General features: G+C 42.7%; 1 non-coding gene and 1 pseudogene across 1 annotated transcript; one reads left to right on the top strand and one right to left on the bottom strand.

The window, feature by feature from the left end:
* Nucleotides 1–2,302: 2,302 nt before the first annotated feature.
* On the top strand, nucleotides 2,303–2,407 carry LOC111544210. Its single transcript, XR_002732072.1, has one exon. It is a non-coding gene; the product is annotated as a U6 spliceosomal RNA (small nuclear RNA).
* A 12,522-nt stretch (nucleotides 2,408–14,929) lies between these two features.
* Nucleotides 14,930–16,092, bottom strand: LOC111544163 (annotated as a pseudogene).
* Between the last annotated feature and the right edge of the window lie 1,311 nt (nucleotides 16,093–17,403).

Below are 17,403 nucleotides of genomic sequence, written 5' to 3'. Positions count from 1 at the left end.
TTTTCAAACCTTAGGTCAGGGCTTTTGTTCCCTCCTGATATGAGGAGGAGAAAGAGGTGGACTCACATCTGGTAGACAGCAGATGATGACGCGATACATAACCCATAGCTAATCTTAGCTCTTTAAAAACATACCTGCTTACTCTTGGGAGTAAGTTGCAGATGTGACTTTCATTTCTCAGGTATGCTGTAGAGGAAACAGGGTTGAGAATCTCTGTCCTACTTTACACTATAACCACCTCCCTTAAGTACACTCTTATTCAATTTCCTCCCCAGTTCAGTTGCTGGGATGTTTTCTTGACCTAGTGACATCAGTTACAATGGAAATTTTCGGAAGGGTGGAACAAGGGTGGGTCATCTGGACTCCAAGTGCTCTCTTCTGTGTGTCAGGCCTCTGCAGAGACCAAAACAGGAGATTCAGCTTCAGTACTCAATTATATATTTTCTTGTGAATAATTATTAATTTTAAAATTTATTACAAAATACATCAAATATGAGAAGAGCATGGAGAATAGTATATCAAATATCCTGCTATCTTATAGCTATTTCAGATCCCTATATATATATTTTTTGAGACAGAGTTTTTACAACCTCCGCCTCCCGAGCTTAAGCAATTCTTGTGCCTCAGCCTCTTGAGTAGCTGGGATGGCAGGCAAGACACCACTTCCGGCTAATTTTTGTATTTTTAGTAGAGATGGAGTTTCACCACGTTGTCCAGACTGGTCTCGAATTCCTGACCTCAAGTGATTGACCCACCTTGGCTTCCCAAAGTGCTGGGATTTTGATATTCTTCACATGGACACTCAGTATACCACAGGAAGGCATCTTTAATAACTTCCTTTCTGTGTTCTGCTCCTCCTCCTGTGCTTATCCTAAAACAGAGCCTTACAGGGTCATAATTTGGAGAAAGCACAGGTGTGAGCCATTGTGCCCAGCCATATCAGATCCCTATTCTTGTTTTATTTATTTTGTTTTTTGAGATGGAGTCTTACTCTTGTCACCCAGGCTGGAGTGCAGTGGTGTGATCTTGGCTCACTGCAACCTCTGCCTCCTGGGTTCAAGTGATTCTCCTGCCTCAGCCTCCCAAGTAGCTGGAATTACAGGTGGATGCCACCATGCCTGGCTAAGTTTTGCATTTTTAGTAGAAATGGGCTTCTTCATGTTGGCCAGGCTGGTCTCTGACTCCTGACCTCAAGTGACCTGCCTGCCTTGGCTTCCCAAAGTACTGAGATTATCAGATCCGTATTTCTGAAGAATCTAAGTCACTGGGTATAGTACCAGGCACTGTGTATCACTCCCCAATCTCATTAGTCTCTTTCTTTTCCCATAGGTAACCACTATTCTAATTTTGGAGTTCATCATTCCCATGAATATTAAAAAATTTTAATTACAGACAAGTGCACGATTATGTGAAGAATAGTTTGAATATATTACAACTTTACATAAGTTTATAAAGTTATGTTCATTCCTCTGGGTCATTCCTTTCAACTGCTTCATAACATGTCTCTATGGCTTTAACCCAGTTATTATATTTATTTTCTTACTGTTGGATAGTATTTTAAAAAATAAATAGATCTATGTTGAGATTATTTTTAAAATAGTGCATATTAAGTGTCAGGCACTGTTCTAAACACTTGACAAGTACCGATTGATTTAATTCTCATAATAGGACTAGGAGGAGCTCAATATTATTTCTTCATTTTACAGATGGGAAACTGAGGCACAGAGGGAAGTTAAGTCACAGAGAGAGGTTATTTGCTCAAGGTCACAACATTAGTAACTTGGGGGCCTACTTCCTAGAAGTGAAATTTGTGGATCACGGGCTATAGGCAGCTTCCACCTTACTAGATACTACACTCTACCAAGTAGTTTTGTAGATAGGAACTCTTGGAGAACAGAGCCAGAAGAAGCCCAGAACTGTGAGGAATAATGGATTAGGAAACCATTCCCAGGATGTAAAACTAGGCCCTAAACTAGGAACATTCTCTGTCTCCAGAATAGGCGGTGTGGCATGGACTGAATGATGTCTCCCCTCAAATTCATATGTTAAAGCTCTGTCCTTCAGTGTGACTATGCTTGGAGACAGTGCCTAGGAGGAGGTAATAAGATTAGATGAGGTCATAAGAATGGGGCCCCAATCCAGTAGGGCTGGTGTCCTTTGTAAGAAGAGGAAGAGACACCAGAGCTTTACAGCTATCTGCAAACCAGAAAGAGCACCCTCACCAGGAATCAAGTTGGCTGGCACTGTGATCTTGGACTTCCCAGCCTCTAGAATTCTGAGAAATAAATTTCTGTTGTTGTGATTGCTTTGGCAGCATGTATATTAAAAAATTTGAATGATGCAGAGAAGATTAGCGTGGTGCCTGTGCAAGGATGGCGTGCAAATTTTTGAAGATATACACATATGTGTGTGTGTGTGTCTATGTAGATGGAATCTCGCTCTGTTGCCCAGGCTGGAGTGCAGTGGCACAATCTTGGCTCACTACAACCTCCATCTCCTGGGTTCAAGTGATCCTTCTGCCTCAGCCTCCTAAGTAGCTGAGACCACAGACATGTGCCACCACGCCTGGCTATTTTTTTTTGTATTTTCGGTAGAGACAGGGTTTCACCACATTGCCCAGGCTGGTCTTGAACTCTTAAGCTCAAGTGACCTGATTGCCTTGGCCTCCCAAAGTGCTGGGATTACAAGCGTGAGCCACTGCACCTGGCCAACATTCCATATTTTAAAATGGACTCTGGGGACTCGAGGGAAAGGGTGGGAGGGGGCTGAGGGATAAAAGACTACACATTGGGTGCAGTGTACACTGCTTGAGTGATGGGTGCACCAAAATCTCAGAAATCACCACTGAAGAACTTTTCCATGCAACCAAACACCACCTGTTTCCCCAAAACTATTGAAAAATAAAAAAGAAGCTAGAAGATAGATATAATGGGTTAAGTATACTATTCTCTGTATTCTTGTGTAAATTCGAACTTTTTTGTAATAAAAATTAAAGGCTGCTTAAAAAAATTTCTATTGCTTAAGCCATCCCTTCTATGTATTTTGTTATAGCAGCCCGAGTGGGTTAATCTAGGGTCTTAATCAAATTTGTCTGGCTATGGGTTGGTTGTTACTATATGCCTTCCATTACTCCTTTTTGTTTTTGGATGGAGGTGTCTATTGTAACTGTCCTATCTCTGCCTCACCATTGTATGCTGGGTGTGTGTGTGAGCAGACAACTCGTCTTTTTAGTTCATGGGTCTCTGGATCCAGAAAATTTGGATTTGAGAAGCGTCATTTACGTTTGAACCTTGCAGATCATGTCGTCATGGACGTTGTCCCTGATGACATGATCGAGTGAGACTTCGGAGTCCTGACTGGAGATGACTGCCCCTTGCATGCCGGAGGGGTATCAACCATTGGGGTCAAGGGAAGACTGTGATAGAGATTGTTTTATATATGTGTGCAAGTATATATATTATATATATGTATTTATTATTTATTATTTATTTTTTTTGCCAAGTCTGGCTCTATCGTGCAAGCTGGGCACCCAGGCTCTGTTGTCCAGGCCCAGTGGCATGATCTCAACTCACTGCAACCTGTCTCTGGGGCTCAAGCCATCCTCCCACCTCAGCCTCCTGAGTAGCTGGGACTACAAGTGCGTGCCACCACACCTAGCTAATTTTTGTATTTTTTGTAGAGATGGGATTTCGCCATGTTGTCTAGGCTTATCTCGAGCTCCTGTGCTCAAGTCATCCACCTGCCTGGTCTTCCCAAAGTGTTGGAATTACAGGAGTGAGCCACTGTGCCTGGCTGAGAGTGTTCTATATTAAAGGCCTCCCATGAATTTCTCTTTTTAGTATCCAAACCCTTGCAGTCTTCCTGTCTTGATGCTGAAGTTGATTATATGACTTTTTTTTTTTTTTTTTGAGATGGAGTTTCACTCTGTCACACAGGCTGGAGTGCTATGGTATGATCTCAGTTCACTGCAACCTCTGCCTCCTGGGTTCAAGTGATTCTCCTGCCTCAGCCTTCCAAGTAGCTGGGATTACAGGCGCCTGCCACCACACCTGACTAATTTTTGTATTTTTAGCAGAGATGGGGTTTCACCATGTTGGCCAGGCTGGTCTTGAACTACTGACCTCAAGTGATCTGCTTGCCTCAGCCTCCCAAAGTGTTGGGATTACAGGTGTGAGCCACCGCACCCAGCCATGTGACTTTCTCTGGCTTGCAGGGCATAAGCAAATACGAGGCTAGTAGAGACTTGATAAGTACTTTGCACTGGGAAATTGTATGCCATGTGAAAAAGGCCAGTTTAGCCACCCTAAGGATATAAAATCAAATAGGCAGAGGTCTAGCCATCCCAACTGAGCCCAGTCCCTGCCAACAAATGTAGCCACATCAGGACATGCAGGTATTGTCAACAGAATAACTGCCCAGCCATCCTACAGATTCAGGAGAAATGATAAATTGTTACGTCTTTAAGCCACTAAGTTTCAGTCTAGCTTGTTACATAGCAATATATAACATACACAGAAGTTTAGCTCCCCTATTGTCATTTTTATTTTTTCAATTATAATCCATGACATCTATGCATTTTTTCCTAAGCACAACTTTAGCGGTATCTTATACGTTTTGATGCATACTATTTTCTAATTTCCATTATACTTTTTCTTTGACTTAAGAGTTACTCAGGCAGGGTGTGGTGGCTCCCACCTATAATCTCAGCACTTTGAGAGGCCGAGGTGGGTGGATCACCTGAGGTCAGGAGTTCGAGACCAGACTGGCCAACATGGTGAAATCCCGTCTCTACTAAAATTACAAAATTTAGCCGGGTGTGGTGGCATGCACCTGTAGTCCCAGCTACTCGGGAGGCTGAGGCACAAGAATTGCTTGAACCTGGGTGGCACAGGTTGCAGTGAGCCGAGATCGCACCACTGCACTCCAGCCTGGGCAACACAGTGAGACTCCATCTCAATTAAAAAGTAAATAAATAAATAAGAGTTATTTAGAAGTGTGTTTTTAACATTTCTTTATATAATTTTTTTGTTACTTTTTTGTTATTGGTTTCTAGTTTGAGTTTTGTTAGGATTGGATTGTTAGAATTTTTTGAGATTTACTGTGAGACAAAATTCATGTTCAAATACTCTAAAACATTCTGTTTATGTTTTAACAGCAGGCGTATTTGCTGATTTTTGGCTGTGGTATATATATATACACATATATACACACATAGTTTATATATTTTATATATGTTAAATAAAAAATTAGCTTGATATGGTATATATATGTGTTTGTGTATATAGACTATATATATCTATATATCTATTATATTTACTATGTAATATGATCATTCTATATTATATTTATTGTAGTAATTATATAATCTGATGTATAATATATTAATTATATATATATATTTTTTGTTTGTTTTTCCTGTCGCCCACGATGGAGTGCAGTGGTGTAATCTTGGCTCACTGCAACCTCTGCCTCCCCGGTTCAAGCACTTCTCCTGCCTCAGCCTCCCAAGTAGAGTAACTGGGATTACAGGCGCTTGCCACCATGTCTGGCTAATTTTTGTATTTTAAGTAGAGACAGGGTTTCATCACATTGGCCAGGCTGGTCTCGAACTCCTGACCTCAAGTGATCTGCCCACCTCGGCCTCCCAAAGTGCCGGGATTACAGGCATCAGCCACAGTGCCCGACCTCTGTTTACTTTTTTTTTTTTTTGTCTATTTGCTTTATTAATTACTGAGGTACTTTTGTTAAAATTTCCCAGTTTTACAATGGATTTTAAAATTTTCCTTGTAATTTTACCCATGTTTACTTCATATTCTGATACTGTTATTAGTTGAGTACGTGTTCAGAATTGTTGTATGTTTTTGGTGGTATACCTTTCATCTACTTTTCCATAATAATTCTTTTGGACTTAAAGTCTTATTTAAAATATTAATATAGCTCTATCAGTAGTTTTGATGATATTCACTTGTAATATATTTTTACATCTTTAGTTGTAACTTTTCTGTATTCCACTGCGTCTCTAGTAAGCAGCTTATGCCTGCATTTTAATTTTTTAATTAAAAACCTTTTTTTTTGAGATGGAGTCTCGCTTTGTCACCTAGGCTGGAGTGCAGTGGCGCGATTTCAGCTCACTGCAACCTATGTCTCCTGGGCTCAAGCGATTCTCGTGCCTCAGCCTTCCAAGTAGTTGGGATTATAGGCGTGTGCCACCACACCTGACTAATTTTTGTACTTTTAGTAGAGACGGGGTTTCACCATGTTGGCCAGGCTGGTCTCGAACTCCTGACCTCAGGTGATCTGCCTGCCTTGGCCTCCCAAAGTGCTGAGATTACAGGTGTGAGCCACCGTGCCCAGCCATACATGCATTTTTAAAGGCTGATGCTCTATTAATGATGAATTTTATCCATTTGCATTTATTGCAATTACTTACATGTTTATATTTCTTCCTCTCCTCCTCTTTTGTGCTTTCTATTTACTATGCTTTTTCTTTGCTCCTTTTTTTTTGTCTTGCTTTAAGTGTGTTTTTTAAAATTCACATTTTTCTTTTTAAGTAACGACATCATGCATTCAATTTCTATTTCTTACATTTAACTTGCATCTTGATTTAAGAAAGTCTGAAATTGATCAGCGTCACCAGCCTTCTCTGGAACTGGAAAATAATCTTTATTCTTTAAACAGTCCCAATAATATGTTATTCGTAGTTAATATTCTAGTTGCACAATGTTTTGTTTCCTCCGCAAATTTGTTACTTTTTATTGTTTTAGATGAGCAATGCTTACTTAGATTTACCCACATTTGACACATTTGCACCTTATTCCTTTCCACTGGCCTCCCTCCCTCCCTCCCTCCCTCTCTTTGTTTCCTCCCATTTTAGAGACAGGATCTCTCTCTGTTGTCCAAATTGGAGTGCAGTGGCATGATCATGGCTCACTATAGCCTGGAACTCCTGGGCTCAAGCGGTCCTCCCATCTCAGCCTCCCGAGTAGCTGGGACTACAGGTAGATGCTGCCATGCCAGGGTAACTTTTTAACATTTTCGTAGAGACAGGGTCTTGCTACGTTGCCCAGGCTGGTCTGGAACTCGTGGCCTCAAGCAATCCTCCTGCCCTGGCTTCCCAAGTTGCTAGGATTATAGGCATGAGCCATTGCACTCAGCCCTCTTTTCCTTCTTCCTAAATTATGTCTTTTAGGATTCCTCTCAGCCAAAGTTTGACAGAGGTCAACTCTCTTATTCTTTGTTTGCTTTAAAATGTCTTTAGTTTGGCCGGGCGCGGTGGCTCAAGCCTGTAATCCCAGCACTTTGGGAGGCCGAGACGGGTGGATCACGAGGTCAGGAGATCGAGACCATCCTGATTTACACGGTGAAACCCCGTCTCTACTAAAAAATACAAAAAACTAGCTGGGTGAGATGGCGGGTGCCTGTAGTCCCAGCTACTTGGGAGGCTGAGGCAGGAGAATGGCATAAACCCGGGAGGCGGAGCTTGCAGTGAGCCGAGATCACGCCACTGCACTCCAGCCTGGGGGACAGAGCTAGACTCTGTCTCAAATAAATAAATAAATAAATAAATAAATAAATAAATAAATAAATAAAATAAAATGTCTTTAGTTTGCCCTCATTCTTCAGCGATAGTTTATCTTCTTTATCTGCAGAGAATCCTAGATAATAATTATATTTTTTCACTTTGAAGATACTGTGTTTTTGGTTTCTATTGTTGTTAAGTCTGTTCTTTGTCATTCCTTTGTAGTTAATGTACTTTTTTTTTTTTGGTGTTTAAAATTTTCTTGTTGTCTTGGTGTTTTGCTGTTTATTATAATGTGACAAGGTATAGCTTTATTTCTGCATTTCCTGCTTGGTACTTTTTGTATTGTATTTCCTGAATCTGAGGATTCATGTCTTTCATTAATTCTAGAAAATTCTCAGCCATGTGTTCTTTGAATATTACCTCTCTCACATCTCTTCGTTTCTGCTGGAATTCCAATTAGATACATATTTATCTTCTCATTCTCTCTTCTGTGGCTCTTAAACTCTCTTGAAGCCTTTCCGTGTTTTATTTCTTTTGCATTCTGGGCAATTTCCTGAGCCCTATCATAGTCTACTCTTCCCTTTTCAGCTGTGTCTAAGCTGCTGCCAAATTTGACTAATGGGTTTTCTGTTTCAGTGATTCCATTTTTCATTTCATAAGTTTTTTTTTCTTTCTATACTGTCTTCTATGTTTACTTTTCCCCTTTATGTCTTTAATTGTTTTATCATCTTCATTTGATTATTCAGCAACCTGAAGCTCTGAGAGTCTAATGAACTTTGTTACATGCTTGTTACTTCTGCTGGCTCTTGCTCACGATGGATTAAGTACTGAGTTGTGTGATTGTATGTTATGAGTTCATCTTCAGCAGGGCTCCATAATTGACTTTCCAATGAGGAAACCCATATTTTTGTTTTTCTATTCAGAGTCTAGGTAGGCCAGAAGAGACTAACTTCCACGTCATTTCATTATGCTGGTAGAGAGATATTTTTCTAGTTGACTCTTCCTGTGCTGTATGTGGAGTCAGGGGAGGGAGGATGGGTGGGTCTTACTTCAGCTTCCTACTTGGCAGTCTCAAGGTCGTTTACTTTATCACTGTGTGCACGTTAAAACCAAATTCCTAACATTCGTCAAGATGGAGATAAACCCGACCAATCCAGGTTAGTTGCCACATCAGCTCACTTGCATAATGCTCTGGTTTTCAGAAACCAAATCTTCATTGCTGAGCTCTGGGGATTTCTCTTACATTCTTGTAAGCTTAACTATGCATTCAAATGGTTTTACTTTTTTTTTTTTTTTTTTTTTTTAACAGAGTCTCACTCTGTCATCCAGGCTGGAGTGCAGTGGTGTGATCTTGGCTCACTGCAACCTCTGCCTCCCAGGTTCAAGCGATTCTCTTGCCTCAGCCTCCCGATTAGCTGGGATTACAGGCATGCACCACCATGCCTGGCTAATTTTTGTAATTTTAGTTGAGAGGGGGTTTTGCCATGTTGGCCAAGCTGATCTCGAACTACTGACTTCAAGTGATTCACCTGCCTCAGTCTCCCAAAATGCTGAGATTACAGGCATGAGCCACAGCAGCTGGCTGCTATGCATTCAAATGGATGTTACATCTGGCATTCCTCTGTGTTAATAGTGGGAGAGTTTTCAAAATATTGAGTCTGTCCTGTTCATAAAATTAGAAATCTTCAGAATTCTAATCTATCAAACGTTGTTGTCCATACCACACAATCATAGCCTAATTTCCACTCATGGCACACACTTTTACAGGAGCATGCTGCGTGTGCAGCCACACAATACCTGTTTTGCATACAGTAGACTCACCCTTAGTGCCCATGTGTAACTTTATCCCTTATGGGATCTCAGTGGAAAAAGTAAAAGTTTCAATGCCTAGAAAAGTATATGGGGTCAGAGGGAGTCCCTTCATGATCCACAGAAACTTTTCGGGAAATACAGTGCAGTGGTTAACGCCTGTGTATCAGACAAGCCTGTGTTGAATCTAGCCTTTGCCAGTCTGTGAACTTGAGAACAGTACTCAACTTCTCTTTTTTTGGAGACAGAGTCTTGCTCTGTCACGGAGGCTGGAGTGCAGTAGTGCATTCTTGGCTCATTGCAGTCTCAACCTCTGGGGCTCCAGTGATCCCCTATCTCAGCCTCCCAAGTAGATGGTACTACAGGTGTGCACTAATTTTTAAAAAATAAAAGAAAATAATAAAAAGTTTTAATAGGGACAAGGTCTCACTATGTTGCCCAGGCTGGTCTTGAACTCCTGGCCTCAAGTGATCCTCTCACCTTGGCCTGCCAAAGTGCTGGGATTACAGACAGGAGCCTCTGCACCTGGCCTTACTCAACTTCTTTATGCTCAGCTTTCACATCTGTGAAATGAGAGTGTTACATGTTGTGAGGACTAAATGAATGATTCAATAACATTCGTTATTACAATTATTATTACTAAATTATTTGTACGCTTTAAAAATCTCAATCCCCTTCCAAAAGACTCTGAGGGCCAGTATATTAAGTTGAACCACAAAATCGCCATGTTTGTAGATCAAAAATTATTAGATTTGGCAGTTTGGTAAGGCTCAATGTAATACTCCAGAACAGGGATCCTATTTTGAAGTTGTTAGAAGACACATTCAAAGGATGAGACTTTGATAATAGAAACACAGATTGGGCTGGGGGCGGTGACTCACACCTATAATCCCAGCACTTTGGGAAGCCGAGGCGGGCGGATCACAAGGTCAGGAGATCGAGACCATCCTGGCTAACACAGTGAAACCCCATCTCTACTAAAAATACAAAAAATTGTCTGGACGTGGTGGCGGTGCCTGTAGTTCCAGCTACTCGGAAGGCTGAGGCAGGAGAATGGCGTGAACGGGGAGGCGGAGCTTGCAGTGAGCCGAGATCGCGCCACTGCACTCCAGCCTGGGCGACAGAGCGAGACTCCAATCTTAAAAAAAAAGAAAAAGAAAAAGAAATAATGTTTAGGCAGATAGTAAGGGTAAAGGTTCTTGGTGGAAATTTTCCTGTAATAAGAAACAATCCCTGAACCATCTGTTTTCTGAACAGAAAAGGTGGCTTGAAGGGTTGGGTCAGCAAGCTTGAATATACAAATGTCGGCTATTAGAAACTGAGTTCACTCAATATGGCGATTCCTGCTGTCTTTTCCTTTTCAACTGGTGTAGCAATTAATTGTCATGACCACCTCCAAATAACCCCATGTGTTCAGAATATAATGGCGACCTGCATTTGCATGTTACAGGGCTAAGATGGGAGGGCCAGGTTTTTCTCGGGTTACGTAAATGACACACCTGGTCAAACCAATTCCCTGGGCCCTATGGAAATCAGACGCCAACTCCTCCAGCTTCCTGATATGAGCAGCCACTTTCCCGCTGCACACGGAGTTTTCTCTTTGTTAGAATCCCCCTTCCCTCTGTCTCTATACGGGGCAGCTGTTTTTTTCTTCCTTCTTTCTTGCCTATTAAACTTTCCGATCCTTAAAACCACTCCACGTGTGTCCGTTTCGTTTTATCTAAACCGGCGCAAGACCGAGGACCCTGGTGTTCCTCCAGTCATTGGAGTGGTATCATTGAGGTTGCAGTGAGCCGAGATCGCCCCACTGCACTCCAGCCTGGGCGACAGAGTGCAACTCTGCCGCCCGCCCCCCCCCCCAAAAAAAAAAAAAAAAAAAAAAGGAACAAAGAGTGGGACTCAGTCTCTGGGGATTGGAAGGTCCGCAGGTGTTGAATTTGAATTGCCCATTGGACAGTTCTTCGGTTTTATTACAATTTAGTCAGTTTCAGCATTGCCTAATTTAGATAAAGTTTTGCCAGAAAGTTGCTGAAAAGTTATATATTTCAGGGTATTGAATAGGCCTATGTATTTGAAACAAAAATATCCCATTTTGGAAGCGATCATTAAGAATAGGAGACTTGGTAGTTAGCAGGAGGCTTTTAGATGGTCAGCTCATTAGTGAGCTCCTAAGGTGGCCTGCCTAGTGATTAGGACAAAGAATTGGGGGTGGATTTGCATACTTCTGGATCTGATGTTCTTGTTAACACTGGATAGCTGATTAATAACTGTGAAGAAAATAAAGGTCCTGCCGGGTGGCCCGCAGGGAGCGATACATAATTAGAGGAAACCTCCCCTGCCAGACAGAGAGCTGCTGCTGCTGCAGGGTTGATGATGAATAACCTTCTGAGGCCGGGAGTTGGAATTTAGCCGAATTCCTGTCACTTTCTTCCGTAATTTGACCGTGTGATTCACTGACAAGAAAAAGTGGCCCTGCGGAGATGAGCCCTCTCCACACCAGAGGCTCTCCAATGCTGCTGATGCCTTTTGAATTCACTCCTCTTTTAACAGATCAGTCATTAGGTAATCTCTCTGATTTCACTTTTGTGATTTAGGTAAATTAGAAAATTAGCAACAATTAAGTCAGCTATGGGAGAGGCTTGAGATATATGGCCTGTTATTTTACAAGAGATAGTTACTACATTCTGTAGCACTTCGTATGATCTTTATGAGACTGGCTCACTCAGTTCTCTGTTGGGCAGAATTTTTTTTTTTTTTTTTTTCAAGATGGAGTCTCTCGCTCTGTTGCCAGGCTGGAGTGCAATGGTGCGATCTCGGCTCCGCCTCTGGGGTTCAAGCAATTCTCCTGCCTCAGCCTCCCAAGTAGCTGGGACTACAGGTGCGTGCCACCACACCTGGCTGATTTTGTACTTTTAGTAGAGACAGGGGTTTCACCATGTTGGCCAGGATGGTCTCAATTTCCTGACCTCATGATCCGCCTGCCTTGGCCTCCCAAGGTGCTGGGATTGCAGGCGTAGCCACCGCGCCCGGCTGCAGAATTTAATTTCTATTCCTACCCCAAAACTGAATTGGTGGCTGAATGTTGACCCAAAATGACAACGTAGTGTTAGATCCTCTCCAAGGATGCCAGAACTTTCTGATGACAACGGATTACACCTCCCTCTTAATTTCTTCCTTAAAAACGATGTAAGTAATCCATGACAGCTTCTTTTATTTATTGTACTATATTGTATTTATTTATTTTTAGAGATGAGGGTCTCACTTTGTTGCCTAGGCTGGTCTCAAACTCCTGGACTCAAGTGATCCTCTCACCTAGGCCTCCCAAAGTGCTGGGATTACAGGCATGAGCCACCACGCCTGGCCCCATAATCACTTATGTAAAAGCTAAAAGAAAATCCCCAGATCACCATATTCACACGTTGGTGTGCGGCAAGGCCCTGAGTGAAAAGAGGATTCAATCTAGACCAGAGATGTAGAAGTATAACTTTCATTATGGGAAAGGCATTTCTGTGTAATAGAAGGAAAAAGAAGACTGTAGTTGCAAATGGAGAATTGGTGGTTAAAGTACGAGGGATGACTTGATGGGTTCTGTATTCTTCATGAAGTGTGAGGAATGATCAATTGAGGCTACATGGAACAGGAAGTCAGAGTTTTAGTGGAGTGGAGAGGTATGAAATCCTAATGGAGAATGGGAGAAGGTTTTAGTAGAGGATATTTAAGAAAATTTCTGGGCATGATCGAGTGTACATTTGAGGATGGTCACTATTAATTTGACCTGTTACCATTCTGCCTAACTGGGTGTTTTTCTCCAGTCATAACTAATGTTTCAAGTTCAAGGCATAGAGGAGGTTAGGTGGATATTGGATCTGTGCAGAGTTCAGGTTCTGCTTTGGAAGGAGAAGGTCATGGAGCTGAAGGCATTTGTAAGAGAGCAAATGCATTGTTAGACTATGGAATTGCAGCTTGATGAGATGGAATGTGCTGGGTAAAAAAAAGTAGCAATGTCATTGTTTTTGGGATGTTGATGAGGTCAAAGAAATGTGGAAGGAAATGGAGAAAGTGATGTCAAAGGAAAGAGGTTATAGTAGGAGACAGAGGTTTTTAAATTAGTGCCTTTTCTTTTTCAGTATTTGTTCATTTATTTTTTTTACAGAGATAAGGTCTTACCTTGTTGCCCAGGTTGGTCTTGAACTGCTGGGCTCAAATGATCCTCCTCCCAAAGTGCTGGGATTACAGGCATGAGCCATTGCACCTGGCGGTACCTTTTCTTTTTGCGTCATTTCTTTTTTCTTTTTCTGAGTTCAGTGGAAGAGGAGGTATCTTCAGTGTGGGTAACTGGAAAGGCTTAATTGAGTTGAGATTTAAGTTGGTTTTGGAAAGATTTGTATAGGCAAAGAGACTGGAAGTTAACATGGAGCTGTAATTTTGGCGAACACATTATGCAAAGTAGAAACTCATGACACTTGTCTTTCCTTGCAGCAAATAACTTGCCCAGCCACTGCTGATGCCGTTGTATTATTATTATTATTTTATAGAGACGGGGTGTTACTATGTTGCCCAAGCTCATCTCAAACTCCTAGATACAACTGATACTCCCACCTCGGCCTCCCAAAGTGCTGGGATTCTAGAAATGAGTCACTGCACCCAGCGATAGCTATCTATTTTCTGTGCATAATTTATGTATTTGCTGAGAATTTATTACATTCTAGGGCACATTATATGTTCTTTACTTTCGTTAGCTCATTTAATCCTAAGGACTCTATGAGGCAGGCATTATTATCTCCATCTTTATGTAGGACACTGAGACTCAGAGGCTAAAATTTTTGCCCTAATTCAAATGGTTGGATTTGGATTTGGTTGGAGCTGGGTGTTAAATCTGGTCTACGGACTGTTGTTCATAGGTTGAATAACATAATCTGATGGTACACACACACACCTTAAATTGAGGTAAAATTCACATAACATAAATTCCCCATTGTAACCGTTTGAAAGTATGCCAATTTAGTGGCTTCTAGTACATACACAGGTTTGCTACTGCAACTACTATCTAATTCTAGAACACTTCCCTCCCTCCCTCCCTCCCTTTCTCCTTTCCTTTCCTCCCTCTCTTTCCTTCCTCTCTCCACTCCTCTCCTCTTTCTCTTTCTTTCTTTTTCTTTCTTTCTTTCTTTCTCTTTTTCTTTCTCTTTCTTTCTTTCCTTCTTTCTTTCCTCTTTTTTCTTTCCTTCCTTCCTTTCCTTCTTTTTCTTTTTTCTTTCGCTCTCCCTTCCCTTCCTCCCTCCCCTCCTTCTCTCCTTTTTTTCTTTCTCTTTCTTTCTTTCTCTTTCTTTTTCTCCCTCTTTCTCATTCTTTTTTCTTTCCTTCTTTTTCTTCTTCCACTCTCCCTTACCTTCCTCCCTCCCCTCCCCTCCCTCCTTCCTCTTTCTTTTCTTTTTCTCTCTCTCTTTCTTTCTTTTTTTACTTCCTTCCTTCCTTTCCTTGTTTTTCTTTCTTTTTTTTCTTTTGCTCTCGTTTCCCTTCCTCACTCCCTTCCCCTCCCTCCCTCCTTCCTCTTTCTTTTCTTTCTCTTTCTTTCTTTCTTTGCTGCTTCCCAAACACTTACACGCCAGTAGCATGGGTTGGTGTGCTGGGCTAGTTAAGGCCGACAGTGGAGCAGAGCCAACCTGCAAAATCCACTTCCTCAGCATCAGATCTCTTGAGAAAAGCATGAACCATGAGTTGCTTCAAATCTGCTCTCTCTGCGGGGTTTTTAATTAGGCATTTATTCACAAAATCTTGAAATTCCAGAGTGAACACTGGGCATTTTTGGAGGAGGCTCGTTGATTAGGTAATCCAACAACTCAAAAATTGCCATGGGAGGTCGGCTGTCCATTCCTTATGAGCTAAGGGGCCTCCCTGGGGTCCTTGGCCTGGGTGGGGTCTCAGCTGCATCTCCTTCCACCTGGCACCCAAACATCCGCTCCAGCTCCTTGCCATCTGGAGGAGGGATGGGATACCTCCCAACTGCCATCTCTACCAGAGAAAATCCCATGCTCCAGATGTCTGACTGCACAGAGTAATGAGTCCCCTGGAATCTTTCTGGTGACATGTAGGACCTTGGGCCCATGAAGGAGTTGGCCATGGAGTTGATGAGCTGCCCGCTGACCCCAAAGTTACAGAGCTTGATTTCGCCACAGGACTTAACTAGGATGTGGGAGGGCTGGACATCTCTGTGCATGATCTTGTGCTTCTCTCTCAGATATGTCAGGCCTTTTATTACAGCAATGCTAACTTTTTCTAAAATTTGTTCAGGAATTCTTCCAGCTTTCTTCAGGACTTGATCCAGGGAACCTCCGTCCATGTGCTACATGCAGATACTGATCTCGCCTCTCGCTGTAGAATGCACCACAGAAGCCCATGATGTATGGAGAGTTGCACTCATGCAGAACCTGCAGCTCCCTTATGATCTGGTTCTGGATTGCGGGTTTGATCTCCAGATGAATTAGCTTTCTGGCCATGACCAGGCCGGAAGGCTTGTAGGAGACTTTGAACACCACACCGCCATTGCCAGCCCCCAGCTCACTGATCTTCTCGAAGTCCTCATCCTTTAGTTCTCCCACCTTCTGCTTCTGGGTAAGAAAGGCCTCAAGGCGCTTTCGCTGCTGCTCTTCCAGCTTCTTCTGCAAGGCCTCCAAGCTGGTTTCCGCAGAGCTGGTCCCCTTAACGGCGGAGCCATGGGGGGCCGGGGTCAGCTGGATGGGCGTCGGCTTCTTCTTGGGCATTTTGGACCCGGCCAAGGGGCTTCCAACTCTGGGGAGAGGAGCACCCCTCGCTTCCTCCCGCTGCACTGCCGCATGCTCGCTGCTCAGGACCAAGTCCGGGCCGCATCTGCCTTCGGCGGGTGCGCCCCTCGTGGTCCCGTCAGCGCCGAGGGGCCGGTAGCGGTCTTAGTGGACCCCCGCCCCACCTGCTCAGGACTCGGCTCAGCGCACAGACAGCCGAAGGGCTGCCCCACAGGAGCAGATAGGGCTGGACATGCGGTTGGGCAGCCCGGGATTCCCTCCCTCTCTCCCTCAACCAACCAGTCCCTCTGGCTGGGGCGGCTCAGCTCTGGAGCCCAGCTCCCCTTCCTGCTGAGAAAAGTGCTGCTGCCGCAGGGCTCCTAGCCGCTCCTCGAAGCGACCCTGGGAGGGAATGGAGGCCGTGGGGAGGGGCGGGGAAGGGGAATAATTCTTTTTCTATTCTGGATACTAGGCCTTTACCAGACATATGTTTGCAAATATTTTTCTCCCATTCTGTAGGTTATCATTTCTACTTTCTTGATAGTTTCCTTGATGTGGAAAAGCCTCCTATTCTGAAGTTCAATTTGTCTATTTTTTATTTTGTTGCTTGTGCTTTGGGTGCCATATTTAAGAAAACTAGTTCAAGGTCAAGAAGACATGTACTTATGTTTTATTCTAAAAGTTTTATCATTTTTATTCTTACATTTAGGTCTTTGATCAATTTCAAATTAATTTTTACATATGGTGTGAGGTAGGGGTTTGATTTCATTCTTTTGTATGTGAATATCCAGTTGTCTCAACACCATTTGTTCAAGAGACAATTCTTTCCTCATTTAATGGCCTTGGCAAACTTGTTGAAAACCAATTAGCCATAGATGTAAGAATTTATTTCTGGACTCTCAGTTCTACTCTGTTGATCTGTCTGTCTATCCTTATGCCAATACCACACTGTTGTGATTACTGTAGCTTTGTTGTGTTTTCCTACTTTGTTCTTCTTTTTCCATCTTTGTTTTAGGCTATTCTCCATCTTTAGCAATTCCCTATGAATTTTAGAATCAGCTTGTCTATTTCTGCCAAAATGACAGAATTTGACAGAGGATCAACATGTAGATCAATGTGGGGAACATGGCTGATATAGTTTGGATGCTGTTCCCCCAGAATCTCACGTTGAATTGTAATCCCCAGTGTTGGAGGTGGGGCCAGGTGGGAGGCAACTGGATCATGGGAGTGGATTTTTCATGACTGGCTTTGTGCTATCCCCTTGATGTTGTCCTTGCGGTAGTGAGTACTTGAAAGATTTGACTGTTTAAA

The sequence above is a fragment of the Piliocolobus tephrosceles genome, chromosome 7 (assembly GCF_002776525.5).
Source record: "Piliocolobus tephrosceles isolate RC106 chromosome 7, ASM277652v3, whole genome shotgun sequence".
NCBI lineage: Eukaryota > Metazoa > Chordata > Mammalia > Primates > Cercopithecidae > Piliocolobus > Piliocolobus tephrosceles.
The sequence above is the reverse complement of the archived record's forward strand: the minus strand, read 5'-3'. Positions and strand labels throughout refer to the sequence as shown.